Raw genomic sequence first — 15,117 nt, 5'->3', positions numbered from 1 at the left:
CCTTTGCCAGTATCCACACAGCCAGGTGTGCTGGGTGCGTGCCATCCCTAGCAGGTGGAGCATCATGTCTTGCTCGGCATGTCATCCCAGGCTGTCAGCCATTTGTTCCCCTTTGACTAGCAGCAATACTTCAGCCAATTATTGTACTTGATCTTGTTGTCTTCATAGTGTGGCATCATGCTTGGTGAGGGTGAGATGTTAGGCAGGGTCATCATGTTTGCATATACTAGATGGTGTTACATTGCTTAACACATGATGCCTCAGGTGGTGCTGCAGGGCTGCCTATGTCGGATGCACATACTACACTCCCTGTACATGTTTGAAAGCAGGTTGTGTCATGTTAGGCATCCCTTTTACTATATGAGTGAGTCAGAGAGGGGTATCATTCCCAGGGTTCCTACTGAGCCAGTGTATGTGCTATGCGTTGCCTCTTTGCCAAGGCCAGGGCATACTGGGCACGCCTCCTTCTGCCTACTGGGGCAGGCTCAGGTTGTTCCTCCTCCGAGTCATGCTCTGCCTGTGATGGCCTTGGCAATGGTGGGGGGCTGTTTGTCCCAGCCCTATGCTGGTCCTGCTGCAGCTGTTTTCGCAGAATCATATTATGTAGCATAGCACATACCATGACAATTTGGGTACATGTAGTTGGTGAGTACTGCAAGGCTCCACCAGATGTGTCCAGGCACCGGAACCATGACTTGAGCAGCCCAAACACATGCTCTATTACATTTCGTGTTTGTGCGTGTGCCTCATTATGGTGTTCTTGTTTAGGTGTGTGTGCATTTCTGATGGTTGTCATCAGCCATGGCTCCAGTGCATATCCAGCATCCCCCACTAAGTGTCCATGTGGGATGTCCCCATTGGCAAATGTCTGGTACAGCTGTGTCAGATGCCAGATATGGGAATCATGGTAGCTTCAAGGGCAGACAGCCCACACATTCGTTATTATACCCTGGGCATCACACATGTCCTGGCAGTTGATGGAGGGGAAGCCCTTGCGGTTAATGTAGACCCTACCCTGCTCACCAGCTGGTGCCTTGATGCATATATGCAGTCTATTGCACCCACTACCTCAGGGTATTCCGCTATTTGCTGGAAGAGTCGCATATTGCTGGCCAATGCCTCATGGGAATTGGGGAAATATACATGATCTCTGATATGTGCCGACATGGCATCCAGGAACTGGTGCAGTACCCTGGATGCTGATGCCTGTGAGATCCCCATCATATCACCAGCTGGTCTCTGGAAGGTACCTGTTGCTAGTATTCTTAGGCCAACACATAGCTTGGTTTCCACTGGGATGGGTTACCCTCTGTTGGTTCTGTGTGTGAGGCATGGCCTGCACAGCTCAACAATTTGCTGCATGAGGTCTCTGCCCACTCTATAGCGCTCCACTATCTCCAGCTCATGTAACCCCTGGTAGCTGACCCTGGGCCTGTACACTCTTCTCTGTCTCCTCACTGTGGGTTGTCTGGCAGCATTTGCATTGTCACCATCCTCAGCAAGTTTCCTATGTCTCCTTATAACAGCTATGGCAGCCCCTAGCATGTTTGGTCTGAGTGCAGCTTTTTCAGTTTTCACTTCTAATAGCTTACTCCTGTCTTGTAGTGTCTCTTGAGAGAAACATACTGCAATGCTGTTTGCAGTGTTTTAAGTGCTGGGCTGGGCTAGTATTCTGCCTGTGTAATTGCCTGCTTCTAATTGTTTTCACCTGCTAGCTCTATCAGTATTCCCTGCTAGTGTCCTAGTATTTCTTCTGCTTCCTTTTTCCTCTCTGTTTCCTCAGGGGGAAGCAGCGCACATACCAGCGAAAACACACTCACAGTGGCTACCACGCATGCACACATGCTTACACGGACTAGAATCTGCTTATTCGGGTTTAAACGCACGCACACCAGCGCAAACAGGTTTACAGATCTTTAAACAGATTCCTACATGCTTACTCTGCCTTACACGCGCGCACTCTGTCTTACTCATGCCTCCCAGCTGCACACTCGCACGCACAGCAAGAAACTTTGGTGTTAGCCACAGTGTACACCTTCCATTTCTTGACTTTCCCATGCTTATCTGTTGACACTCCTCTTCCCATGCTGTGTGACTGACATCTTTCACATACCACTTTGCTCCAATGAGCTTGATTTCTTTCTAACATTCCCCCCTGTGATGTCACCTATCTCCTACTCTGTTACTCCCCCTTATCTAACTCTTACACTACACAGAATGTGCTCATTTGCTATGTGACAGTGAGATTCACTATCCTACCACTCATTTACATAGGATTGCCTACTAATGCTTAGTTACGTGTCTTACACTCAGCTTCCCCCCTTAGCAACCACTAAACGGTGGCCATGTTGTTTTCAGTCTGCTAGTCCCTGCATTGTAAATCCATGCATTGCATAAAACCCACATTTGTGGGTTTAGAACCTTTTTTTTATGTTTTATATAGCGCAGCCCATTTGCGCGGGGCTGCGCTGCGTTTAAACCTCGCCGATCGCCAAAAAAAAATTATTTTTATTTCATGTTTGCATCGGGTTACCATGCTAATGGCCACATATTTGGCCATTGGCATGCTGCCTGACACATATGCACACTTTATTTGGAGTTGACATGCCTCCATTGTGTTATTTCAGAAACGTACTCAGTTGTCAACTGAGTACATTTCTGCACCTAACACAACTCTTACACGGGCTGGTTTCAGCTTCGTGGATCGCTAATCTACCTCATTTGCATGCCTTTCGGCTGCAAGTGAGGTAATTAGCATATCCACGCCCTGCCTGTGTAAGAGACGTTTTAGCTGGTCTCTTACACAGTATTTCAGGCTGTTCCTGGATCGCTATGGCTGCATGGAGTCTTACACGACTCTTAGACTCCGTGCAAGCCATCGTGAATCCTGCCCATAAGTTTTGGTTTTATAACCTCTTTTCCTTTTTTCTGACTTAATTATGTTCCATCCTGAAATTGATTTATAGTTAATATTATTTCTGTATGAAAGCCCTATGTTTTTTTTTTATTGAGATGATGCATGATGTTACTGCAATGCACTGGAAGTGGTTTGCTAAGTGTGTGTGTGGAGGGGGGGGGGTAAGTGGATGCTGCTATGTATTGTACAAATACTGTATGTCAGGGGTACGTGATGAGACACCAATAAATGTTCTGTATTGTATTAAGAAGGTTCTTTCACGCAGGTATCTGGTAACTTCAGTTTTTGGGAAGAAAGCGTTTACTTTGAGGGGACTTAGAAGGCTTTCTGTATGATGTAAAGACATAATTAATACAGTAGATGTATGGTGGTGCTGCGATAGTATTGTTGCCTCACAGTAAGAAGTTGTCCTGTTTGATTCTCAGCTAGAGCGTCTTCTGTGTGGAGACATGTGTGAATGGGTTTACCTTCGTTGAAGGTTGTGCGTCAGGGCTGGCAACTCGGCAAGTAAAAATCTACTGCCAATCATTAGCGGACCAGAGTTCTGCTGTGGCGACCCTAACTGGGAAAAGTGAATCAAACAATGAGGCGGTATAAAAAGCTTTTATTAAAATTACCACATAACCGTTTTCACACTTGAGATACTGCTTCATCAGATGTTCAAAGATTTTAACTCATATATATGCTTATATAATACAAAGTATTAGACCAACAACCAATAAGAAAAATTCCGTCCGAATACATTATTCTCTCCATTGGCATTTAAAGTGATAGCATAAGATATTCTGTATGTACATATATGGGTCCACTTTGTAATTTTGAAATACTGAAATCTCGAATTTCAGCATTTCAAAACCACAAAGCCGAAAACGCAAACACAACTCATAAACTCGAAAACACACAACCGTGAAATTTAAAATCCCACACCTACTCTACACATGCAGTACACACATAAACATACACAAAACACCCCCCCCAATCAAACAAATACATCTAAACTACATGTAAGTAGGGGGGCAAGCCCTCCTGCACCCCCCATGTGGGTGGGTTGCGCCCCCCACACCCCCTACTTATATATTCTAACTATGAGATTGCACAAACAGAAACACAAATGAAACTCATATACACACACATCTTACATTCCCTCAAACACACACATAACAGTCACAACACAGACTTACACACACTAAACCTCTAACCAACATACTTACACACACACACTTACCAAAGCTAAACCAAAACATCCAAACACCGCACTGCTGGAAGCAGATATTCGAAATATCCGTGCTTCAGTATTTTGAATTTTGCGCTTCTGCCGGTTTTGGAAATGTGAGCCCGCGGCTTTGTAAGTTCGAAATTCTGAAATTCGAGATTTCAGTATTTTGAATTTACAAAGTGGACCCATATATTTATTTATATATATATATATATATATATATATATATATATATATATATGTGTGTGTGTGTGTGTGTGTGTGTGTGAACACTTTATAAGCTCAAAATACTGAAATCTTGAATTTCAGAATCTCGAGCACATAAAGTGGAAGGATCGGAAGATCACTACCCCAGAAGCACGAAATTCAAAATCTCGAATGCAGGAGATTTTGAATTAGCAGTTCTGGTGTTGCGCTGTGTTCACAGATTCAGGTAAGTGTTTAAGTGTGTTAGGTAGGGGCTCTAGTGTGTGTTGTTACTGGAATGTTCTTAGGTTCTTAGATTAGTACTAAGCTAACTGCCCTTGTGAGCCATTTTAAGCCTAGCCAATTATCTCTTGTGAGACTCAAACCCTGCACCTTGTGTTTGTAAGGCAAACACCTTAACCATTAGGCCACCTTCCCACGGAATGTTGTTTGTGTGGTGGTGTTTCATGTGTGTGTATATGTAGTGCGACCTTGGAGTTAGAATATTTATGTAGGGGTGTGTGTGTGCTTGTTTAGTTGTGTGCGTGTGTGTTTTATTGGTGTTTGAAAGTGTTGGGAGTTTGAATTTCGCGGTTTTGTGGTTTCGGGATTTAGGGTTTCGTGGTTTTGTGTTTTCGGGTATTTGGATTTTCCACTTTATGGGCTTGAGATTCTGAAATTCAAGATTTCAGAATTTCGAGCTTATAAAGTGAATCCATATATGTATGTATATATATATATATATATATATATATATATATATATATATATATAAAATCATACAATCTTATTTATGCAAAGGTCTAGCTTTCAAGAGGGGTTTAAGAGCTAACTTGTCATTGAGGCCAAAATCGGCATCAGCCCGCAGCCTGATTATCCATTTTGCTTCAGATCCTTCAGTTTTATTCTCTGTATGCCCCCTCTATAACCAGCTGTTACTCTCTCCATGACTAAACACTTAAATGTACGTGTGTGCCCAGGGATATGTATGTGCTTGCCTAATGCATTATTGAGATGTCCTTTCTTTATATCCTATATATGCTCTCTTATTCTATCTCTAAATTGTCTGTTGGTCTTGCCTACATAAAACATTCTGCAAGAGCAAACTGCTAAATAAACTACATGAGATGTGTCACAGCTAGCTGCTGTGTTAAATTTAAAAACTTTATTAAAACCTGGGTCTATAAATTCTCCAGTGTCATCAACATTTCCTGTAAGAAACTGTAACCCCCCCCCCCATGTAGACCTGTATTCAAATGTTTAGGATAGTAAAACATAAGTTTCAAATTTCTTCTATTCTTAAAAGAGAATTTAGGTTTGTCTCCTACAATATTCTTATTGGTCAAGTCACTGGTTAGTATAGGCCAGTTTTTCTTCACATCTGTTATAGTATTAGTGTTGTTCCCAAAAACATGGGCATGCGTACCGCATCACAGATGGGCTTGACAGAAATGTTTGTGGGTGACACCTGTGATATGGTTTGCATGCTAAACATATATATATATATATATATATATATATATATATATATATATATATATACACACACACACACATATATATATATATATATATATATATATATATATATATATATATGATATATATGGTCAGTTGAAAGATAGATCTTTGTATAAATAAGATTGTATGACTTGATACAATATATCTATATACAGAATATCTTATGGTATCACTTTAAATTCCAATGGAGAGAATAATGTATTCGCAAAGATTTTTTTTGATTGGTTGTTAGTCCAATGCTTTGTATTATTTAAACCATACGTATGAGTTAAAACCTTTGAACATCTGATGAAGCAGTATCTCAGCTGTGAAACCACTTATGTCATAATTTTAATAAAAGTTTTTTATACTGCCTCATTGCTTGATTCACTTTTATGGGGTTTTTTGGGCACATTTTTTGGTTTTAAGTGACTCATTTATTATTATTGTTAGTTTTATTTTACTTTAGTGGGTGGTTATTCAATATTTTGTAGTTGCCAGATAATAACCGATAAAGTGGACACTGGTGGCTTTGTATCAATACCCTGGACAGTAAAAAAAGAAGAATGTCCAGTAATGTGTGATTATATCCTCAGATGGACCTGATGGTTAGGAAACACCTGGGAATATCCTATAAATATATCTATTTGTGAAGCTGTCTATGGAACTGAAGGCATATTAAAACATTATGTCAAATATTGAGTTGTTTCATAATGGTCAGCATAGATTCTATCTTAATATGTTTTGCTATAATATTAAAGTCTTGTCATCTTTGTTTGTTATTTATGTGAGTTTTGTGCTGTGAAGGTACAGAGCACACTTTGACAAACCACTGTGAAACTATTTCTTTGTTTCATAGAGAAACAATTTTCAAAGTTTTTTTTGTGCAAAGCTCTACATAGCTAATCAGACATGCATTTGTCATTTAGTTCCTATGACTTCCTAGTTGATACGTAAATATTAGACCATCAGTCTGCAGGCTATTACCTGCCTAGCCAATATCCAGGCAGTGACCAAAGGTGAAAATCAAACTATGAACCTTAAGTTTGGGAGGTAAACAGCTAAACTATTATGCTGGCAGTCTGACCAAATGCCCATATAATTAAATGGAGGTGCAGAGCTAAGGAGAGATGCAGTTCTTGGCTGCTCCATGGCTGGAGCATTGCTACACTAATATGCGTGACTGATGTGATGTATGTCACAAGGAAGGCAGGCTAACAAGCTTGCGTTGATCTGTACTCATGAATGTAATGTAGGAAAGTGCAGCTACATCTTGCATTCATCTGTCACAAGAAAAATAGCCTATTGGCCAGATAGTCCACTATGGGTGGCAAATCCTGATCATCATATAAACTGTGAGGATGTGGGGTACATAACAAAATATGAAAAATGAGAACAGGAAATAGATGGAAACACATAAGAATAACAAAAAGGTATGAAAAGTGAAAAGAGTGAAGGTAATTTTTTTAGGAAAGTTATGCTTTTTCATATATGGAAAATAAGCATCTATATTAGATGATCAAACTTTTAAAAGTTCGGACATCACATGGTTGAAACCATATGACTGAACTTTTAAAAGTTCGAAAATCTAATAAAAAAAAATAAATGACAGTCAAAAACCTACGTGAATGTTGTAAGCAGGGGGGCAAGCCACCATGTATCCCCCAATCTTTAAATATACCAACTCTGAGATCATACTACAGTGCAGGAAAGGGACATCTTCCCATTCCGCACTGTGCAGAGATCTCCATTGAAATGTTCAAACTTTTAAAAGTTTGATCATATGGTGTCGACCATATGAAGTTCGAACTTTTAAAAGTTCGATAACGTGATATATACCAGAAAATAAGGAAAGGCAAAGATAGTTCATAGGTTCATAGGTAGGTACTAGGCTATCATCCCTAGGGCCTATACAAGCCTAGCCAAAAAGGTACCCTGGCTTTCGCCACCCAAGGATATTATTTTCCTATGCCCCTGTCGAGCAGAGCCACAGAGGTGATCCCCGGGGTGAATTTCCTATTTCCCATCTAATCATCAAGATTTTTTTGAAGAGTGCTAATGAGGAGCTTTGTTTGATATAGATAGGTAGGTTGTTCCAGAGTATGGGAGGTCTCTGGGACAGGAATCTATCCCTCCAGCATGTTCTGCTTATTGTGGTGACAAGGTTTAGGTCCCTAGAGTATGTAGCTCAGAGGGATTGGGATTTCTTTAAGTGGAGCATGTCCAACAGCTCTGGGTTTGACATAGCTTTGTATGTTAGGAAGAGATCGCCTCTGAGTAGGTGATATGCAATGGAGTAAAGCTGGAGTTTTTTGAGACGGTCTGCGTAGGGCAACTGTTTGAGGCTGGTAATCATCTTTGTGAGGTATTTCTGTAGCCTTTCCAGTTGTTGTAGATGTCTTGTGAGGTACATACCAAAAGGGGCATTGTACTCTATAATGGGTCTAATGAGTGACGAGTAGAGGGGAACAATGACCTCTTTTTTTCCTGGATGAGAAACCTTTTGTGATGAGGTGTGCCACATAGAAGGATTTCCTGACTACTGTGGTGATGTGATTATCAAAGGAGAGACTACTGTCCACCTGTGTCCCAAGGTCTCTTATCACACTTTCGGTGTTAAGTAGACTACCACCTATGTGGTAGCTCATGGGTACAGAGTTTTTACCAAAGGGGATGACAATGCACTTTTTGGCATTAAGCTTGAGGCCATGGCTTTGACACCAGGCATCTGTCTCAGTGAGGCCCTTTTGTAGGATGTCCACATTGTTAGGAGTTTCAATTATGGCTCCTAGTTTGCAATCATCTGCGAACTTCATTAGCCAAAGACCTTCTGTGTTAGCCTGTACTTCAGAAAAGTAAATACTAAACAGGAGAGGACCCAAGACTGAGCCCTGTGGTATTCCACTTGTCACTGATCTGAAGTCGGATTTGGAGTCTGCTACTTTCACATTGAGGGTTCTGTCAGTAAGCCATTTGACAACCCATATTGTGACATAGGGATTTATACCTAGTTTAGCGAGTTTATCTATAATTCCAGAATGGGGGATGGTGTCAAAAGCCTTGGCAAAACCTAGATAGGCTGTGTGAACCACCTTACCCTCATCTACGGCTTTGGTGACTGCTTCAAAGAAGTCAATCAGGTTTAGGAAATATGATCTGTCTTTTAAAAATGCAAACTGGGTGGGGTCCAGAGTTTGGAGATTACCACTGTCTTTGTTTATAAGTTCCATGATGATACATTCCATGGCCTTGCAGACCAGGCTCGTTAGGCTAATGGGGCAGTAGTTCCCAGGGTCCATAGTGGCTCCGCCATTGTGGAGTGGGATAACCATCGCTGTGCACCATTCAGTGGCAACAAAACCTGAGGTGAGGCTATGATTGAACATGGTGCTTAGGTGTTGTGCCAGTACATTCTGTAGTTCATGTAGAACGCAGCCTGGGATGTTGTCAGGTCCCATGGATGCTGTGTTCTTGGTTTTGGAGAGTGTGGTTTTTACCTGTGCAGCCATGATTACAGGAACTTTGCATTCTTCCTGTATAGAGATGGGCCCTTTAGGGGGTGCGGGGGGGGGCTAAAGTTAGCAATTAATCTATCTGACAGGATGTTGGCAATATCAGCTTGCTCTATATATTTAGTGCCATTGTGCTGTAACTCAGAGCAGATCTGAGTGTTGCCATTGAGATTCTTGACACAGACAGCTCTCTCCTCCTACCACAAAACACTAACATATGCGAGAGATGCAATTATGCAGCCAAACTGGAGGCTAAGGTCTGTCTACCCAAGAATGGAACAGACAGTCATGAGGAGAAGGTTAAAACTTGCACCACACCTCCAGCCTCACATAGACCTACTAAACCAGTGCTGGCAACACATAAATACACTAAATCATACTCTGAGGCTCTAAATAAAAGCCTGCACAAGCATCAGAGAGCTCCAAAGCAGACACCCACAAAACCTGCACCTCCCGTCACAAACCAGACAACACATAAAACACAAAATCAATGTGCCGCACAATCACAGCCCTTAAGGCGAAATAACATACCTAACACACTAGTAATAGGTGACTCAATAGTCAGGCACACGGATGCCCCACTCACTAGGCTGGACAAGGAGAAGGTTACTGTTAGCTGCCTATCGGGAGCCAGAATCTGCCACATAACACAAGCACTCAGGTCACTCCAGAACAAGTACAAATATGACTCTGTCATTGTTCATGTTGGTGTGAATGACCTGAAATGTACCTCCCTGGACTACACGAAAAGAGACATGGAAGAGCTCTCTGATCATGTAGCCCAGGCGGGTATGACCCTGACCCTGAGTAGCATCCTGCCCTCACCAAGAATGATACCTCAGTATAAAGAAACAATGATCAATTTCAACACTTGGTAAGCTTCTGGTATCATTCAAAGGGGATCCAGTGTCTGTCAGCCTGGGATGACATGCTCGACAAGCCACATTGCTTTGCAAGAGATGGCTTGCTTCTGTCACCCCTTGGCTTTCGAATACTGGCCAAGGCTCTTGCTGCCCCCATAGTGCCTTTTTTAGGCAGGGCTCAAAATTCAAACCCACCACCATAAACAGCACAAGTAAAAAAATGAGGGTTATGCTACTCAACGCCAGGAGTTTAAATCTCAAAATGCATACCCTCAAAGCACTCCTAAGTATGGAGAACGTTGACATCTGTGTAGTAACTGAAACCTGGTTCAAGGCTCCGGAGAACACCCCAGCACTACTGGGCTACAACTCATACCACACATTTCGGCCACAGAACATGTCCCGAAACACAAAAGGAGGGGGTATATCCATATTCATCAAGGATACTCACACCTCCAGGTTAGTGGTGCAGCATGATACCTCTGAGATCATCCATGTGCAACTAACAGCGGGCAAATCTGCAATGCAAATTGTGGCCTGCTACAGATCACCCTCCATGACCCAGGACCACCACTCCGCCTTTCTGGAGACACTGGAAAACATGAAGGTCCTACCGAACACCCTGATATTGGGTGATTTCAATTACCCTACCATTAACTGGGAAGACTACTTGAGTACAAACTCCCAGGCTCAGCCCTTCCTGGAATTTATCAACTCAAATGCCCTGGATCAGCTGGTAAACTCCCCTACCAGAGGCCATAACATATTGGACCTGGTCATCACCAACATGGGTGGCAGGTGTTCCGTACTGGAGGTCAACCCTTCACTGGTTAGATCAGACCATAAACTAATCACCCTGGATGTCCACACCCCACCACCACCCCCAACTAAGGAAACCACAGTGAAAAACTTTTCTAAAGCAAACTTCACCTTACTTAAGGCAGAGTTGGTAAGTTTCACAGCCCCCACGCTAAAGGATAATGCTGCCCAAGATGTAGAATCCTTTACAATTGCACTCTATGAGCACCTACAAGGATGCATGGATCATGCCATCCCTAGCAAGGCCAAGACTCACTCCCCTAAGAGAAGGAAACCAGTCTGGTGGACCCCTAACCATAAACAGGTTATACAACAGAAGGAGGAAACTGGTTCAGAAAAAAAGCAAATTCCAAGAAGGAAAGACATCCCTGATCAGTATCAGTATGAAACTAAGGTCCCTCATAAAATCATCCAAGGCTAACTTTGAAAGAAAAATAGCCAAGGATTTGAAAGATAACCACAAAGCCTTCTTTAGCTATGTCAAGAATCTAAGTGGCAACTCGCAGATATGCTCTGAGCTAGTGCAAAATAGCACAAAATATACTGAACCTACTGATATTGTCAACATCCTGGCAGATAGATTCAATGCAAACTTCACCTCCCTCTTACCTTCAAAAGGGCCCACAACAATACCAGAAAAGTGTAGTGTCCCAGAAATCACAGAAGCACAGGTGAAAACAGCCCTTTCAAAAGCCAAAAACACAGCACCAGTGGGGCCAGATGGTGTCCCAGGCTGCATCTTGCACGAACTACAGAACGAACTAACCCCCCACCTAAACACACTGTTCAACCTCAGCCTCTCCACAGGCTACGTGCTCATAGAATGGCGCACAGCAATGGCTATTCTGCTCCACAAAGGAGGGGCCAAAACTGACTCTGGTAACTATTGCCCCATAAGCCTGACTAGCCTGGTCTGCAAGGCTATGGAGTGCATCATCATGGAACTCATTAACAAAGTCATTGGGAACCTCCAAACACTTGACTTGACCCAGTTCGGCTTTGTTAAGGGCAGATCATGCATACTAAACCTGGTTGACTTCTTTGAGACAGTTACCAAGGCCATAGATGAGGGAAAGGTGGTTCACATAGCCTACCTTGATCTCGCCAAGGCGTTCAACACCATTCCTCACTCAGGTATTATAGAAAAACTCACCATCCTGAACATAAATCCCTATGTCACAAGATGGGTTGCCAACTGGCTTACAGACAGAACTCACATGGTAAGAATAGCGGGCTCCAGGTCCGACTCTAAACCAGTCACAAGTGGTGTCCTGCAAGGCTCGGTTCTGGGACCCCTACTGTTCAGCATATATTTCTCAGAAGTACAGGCAAACACAAGAGGACTATGGCTAACCAAGTTCACCGATGACTGCAAACTGGGAGCCGGCTGACACGGACATCCTTCAAAAAGGCCTTACTGAGACAGACACCTGGTGTCAAAGTCATGGCCTCAAGCTAAATGCCAAAAAATGCATAGTCATCCCGTTTGGGAAAAACAAAACACCCAGGAATTACCACATAGGTGGCAGCCCCCTTAATACAGAAGAAGTAATAAGAGATCTGGGGACCCAGGTAGATAGTAATCACTCCTTTGACAATCATATTGCCAAAGTAGTTAGGAAACCCTTCTATGTGGCCCATCTAATTACTAAGGAGTTCGCATCTAGAAATAAAGAGGTTATAGTGCCCCTCTACCCATCACTCATCAGACCCATCATAGAGTACAATGCCCCATTTGGGATGTACCTCACAAGACACTTCCAACAGCTGGAAAGACCACAAAAGCACCTCACCAAGAGGATTACTGGCCTCAAACATATGTCCTATGCAGCCCAACTGAAAAAACTCCAGCTGTACTCAGTGGCATATCGCTTACTCAGAGGTGATCTCTGCCTGACTTACAAAGCCATGTCTAACTCAGAAATGATGGACATGCTCCACCTAAAGAAACCCAAGTCACTGCGAGCCACATGCTCTAGTGAGCTAAGCCTTGCCACAACAATAAATAGAACATGCTGGAAGGATAGATTCCTGTCACAGAGACTCCCCATGCTTTGGAACAAAATTCCTAACTACATTAGGCAGAGCCCCTCACTAACACTCTTCAAGAGAAGCCTTGATGAGTGGATGGGTAAGAGAAAATACACCCCTGGGATCACTTCATTGGCTCTGCTTGACAGAGGCTCAGTTAATTAATCAATGGGGTGGTGAAAGCTGACACACTCTGGCTAAGCTTATAAATGCCCTCGGGCAGATAGCCTAGTACCTACCTATGAACCTAATGCTTTGTGGTTGTCTTTAGAATCAGTGGCAATTTTGTTTTCATAGCTAGCTTTGGAGGATTTTATGAGGGATCTCAGCTTCTTACTGAGGCTGACCAGGGAGTTCTTCCAGTCATGGGATTTTACCCTTTTTTGCAACAGTTTCTTTCTTCTGTTGTAGAGACTACCAGATTGGCTTCCTTTTTTTGGAGGATAGCATCTTGGTTCTGTAAGGGATAGCATGATCCATGCACTCGTGTAAGTGCTTATAAAGTGCATTTGTGTAGGATTCAGCAGTCGTACCTCTATTGTCTGTCTGCATGGGTGTCGTGAAGTTTGCCACTTCTGTCTTAAGAAGTGTGAAGTTGGCTTTGGAGAATTTTTTTACTGTGGTTTCCCTAATAGGGGGTGGGGGTGTGGATGTCTGGGCTGATTAGCTTGTGGTCGGATCTGACCAACGAGGAATTGCCCTCTGGTGTGTAACACCGGTTGCCCATGTTGGTAATGACCAGGTCTAAGATATTTCTGCCCCTGGTGGGGGTGTGGTTAAGATGATCCAAGGCATTGAAATTTATGAATTCCAGAAAACGTTGAGCAAAAGAGTTGATACATGAGTAGTTTTCCCAGTTAATGGAAGGGTAGTTGAAATCACCCATTATTAGGGTGTTGGGTTGTACCCTGATATTTTCCAGTGTATCAAGAAATGAGGAGTGGGAATCCTAGAGCATGGTGGAGGATCTGTAGCAAGCTACAATTTGGATTGTTGTCTTGCCCAGAGTTAGTTGCATTTGGATAATCTCGGATGCATTATGCTGAGCAACTTGCCTGGAGGTGTGGCTATCCTTAATGAATATGGACACGACTCCACCTTTAGTGTTTCAGTCCAGGTTAGGTGGCCAAAAGATGTGGTATGAATTATAGCCTGGTAATGCAGGGGTGCTCTTTGGAGCCTTGAACCAGGTCGCTGTCACTGCACAGATGTCGATGTTCTCCATTTTAAGGAGTGCCTCGAGTGAATGCATTTTGAGGTTTAGACTTCTAGCATTGCGTAGCATTACCCTCAGATTTTGCTTGCTGGTACCTGTTACAGTGGTGAATTTGTCATTTGAACCTTGCCTAAAAAAGGCACTATAGGGGTGGCAAGAGCCTTAGCCAATATCTGGAATCCCAAGGGTGACAGGTGCAGGCCATCTCTGGCAAAGCATCGTGGTCTGTCGATCATGTCATCCTATGGCTGGGGTAGAGGCAGACATGCAGGTAGCAGAGACAAACAGAAAAATGTGAAACAGTCTCAGACAGGCTGGTAGATACACAAATGGCTGTAGGACAGTGCCTGGAACAGATATATAGAGGGTGGACAAGTGGTGGTATTGTAGAGAGTTGGACAATGAAGAGGCAATGTGGAATGACACATAAGTAAGGGAAAACACAATGATGGGGACAGAGGAGGTTCTTCATATGGTTGGAAGCCAGACCAGCCTAGAGGGCAACAAACCCAATCATCATTCATCTGAGTGCCTGATGTAACGGGATGCTTGGACCACTCCAGGACTGGACCTGCCAGTCATGCTACTCCACAAGCTGTGCCAAAAGCACCCCCATTAGTAAGGTGGACATCCAACTGATATCCATTGGCCTCCACAACTGATACCTGGAGACCAGACAAAACTATCTGGATCACGTTCAGAAGAGAAGCCTTAATTCTTTCTCAGGAGTTGTCACATAGGGCACCAGTGTCCCCTCTAAGTCACCTTTGGCAAGGAATTCATGAACCCCCTCCTAAATGTGGCCCAGGTGGCTGGAGGCGATCCAGCAACAAAAGAAGCTGGATCACCTCTGGCCA

Source organism: Protopterus annectens, chromosome 6.part0 (assembly GCF_019279795.1).
Source record: "Protopterus annectens isolate FY-2018-M chromosome 6.part0, PAN1.0, whole genome shotgun sequence".
Classification (NCBI taxonomy): domain Eukaryota; kingdom Metazoa; phylum Chordata; order Ceratodontiformes; family Protopteridae; genus Protopterus; species Protopterus annectens.
The sequence above is the reverse complement of the archived record's forward strand: the minus strand, read 5'-3'. Positions refer to the sequence as shown.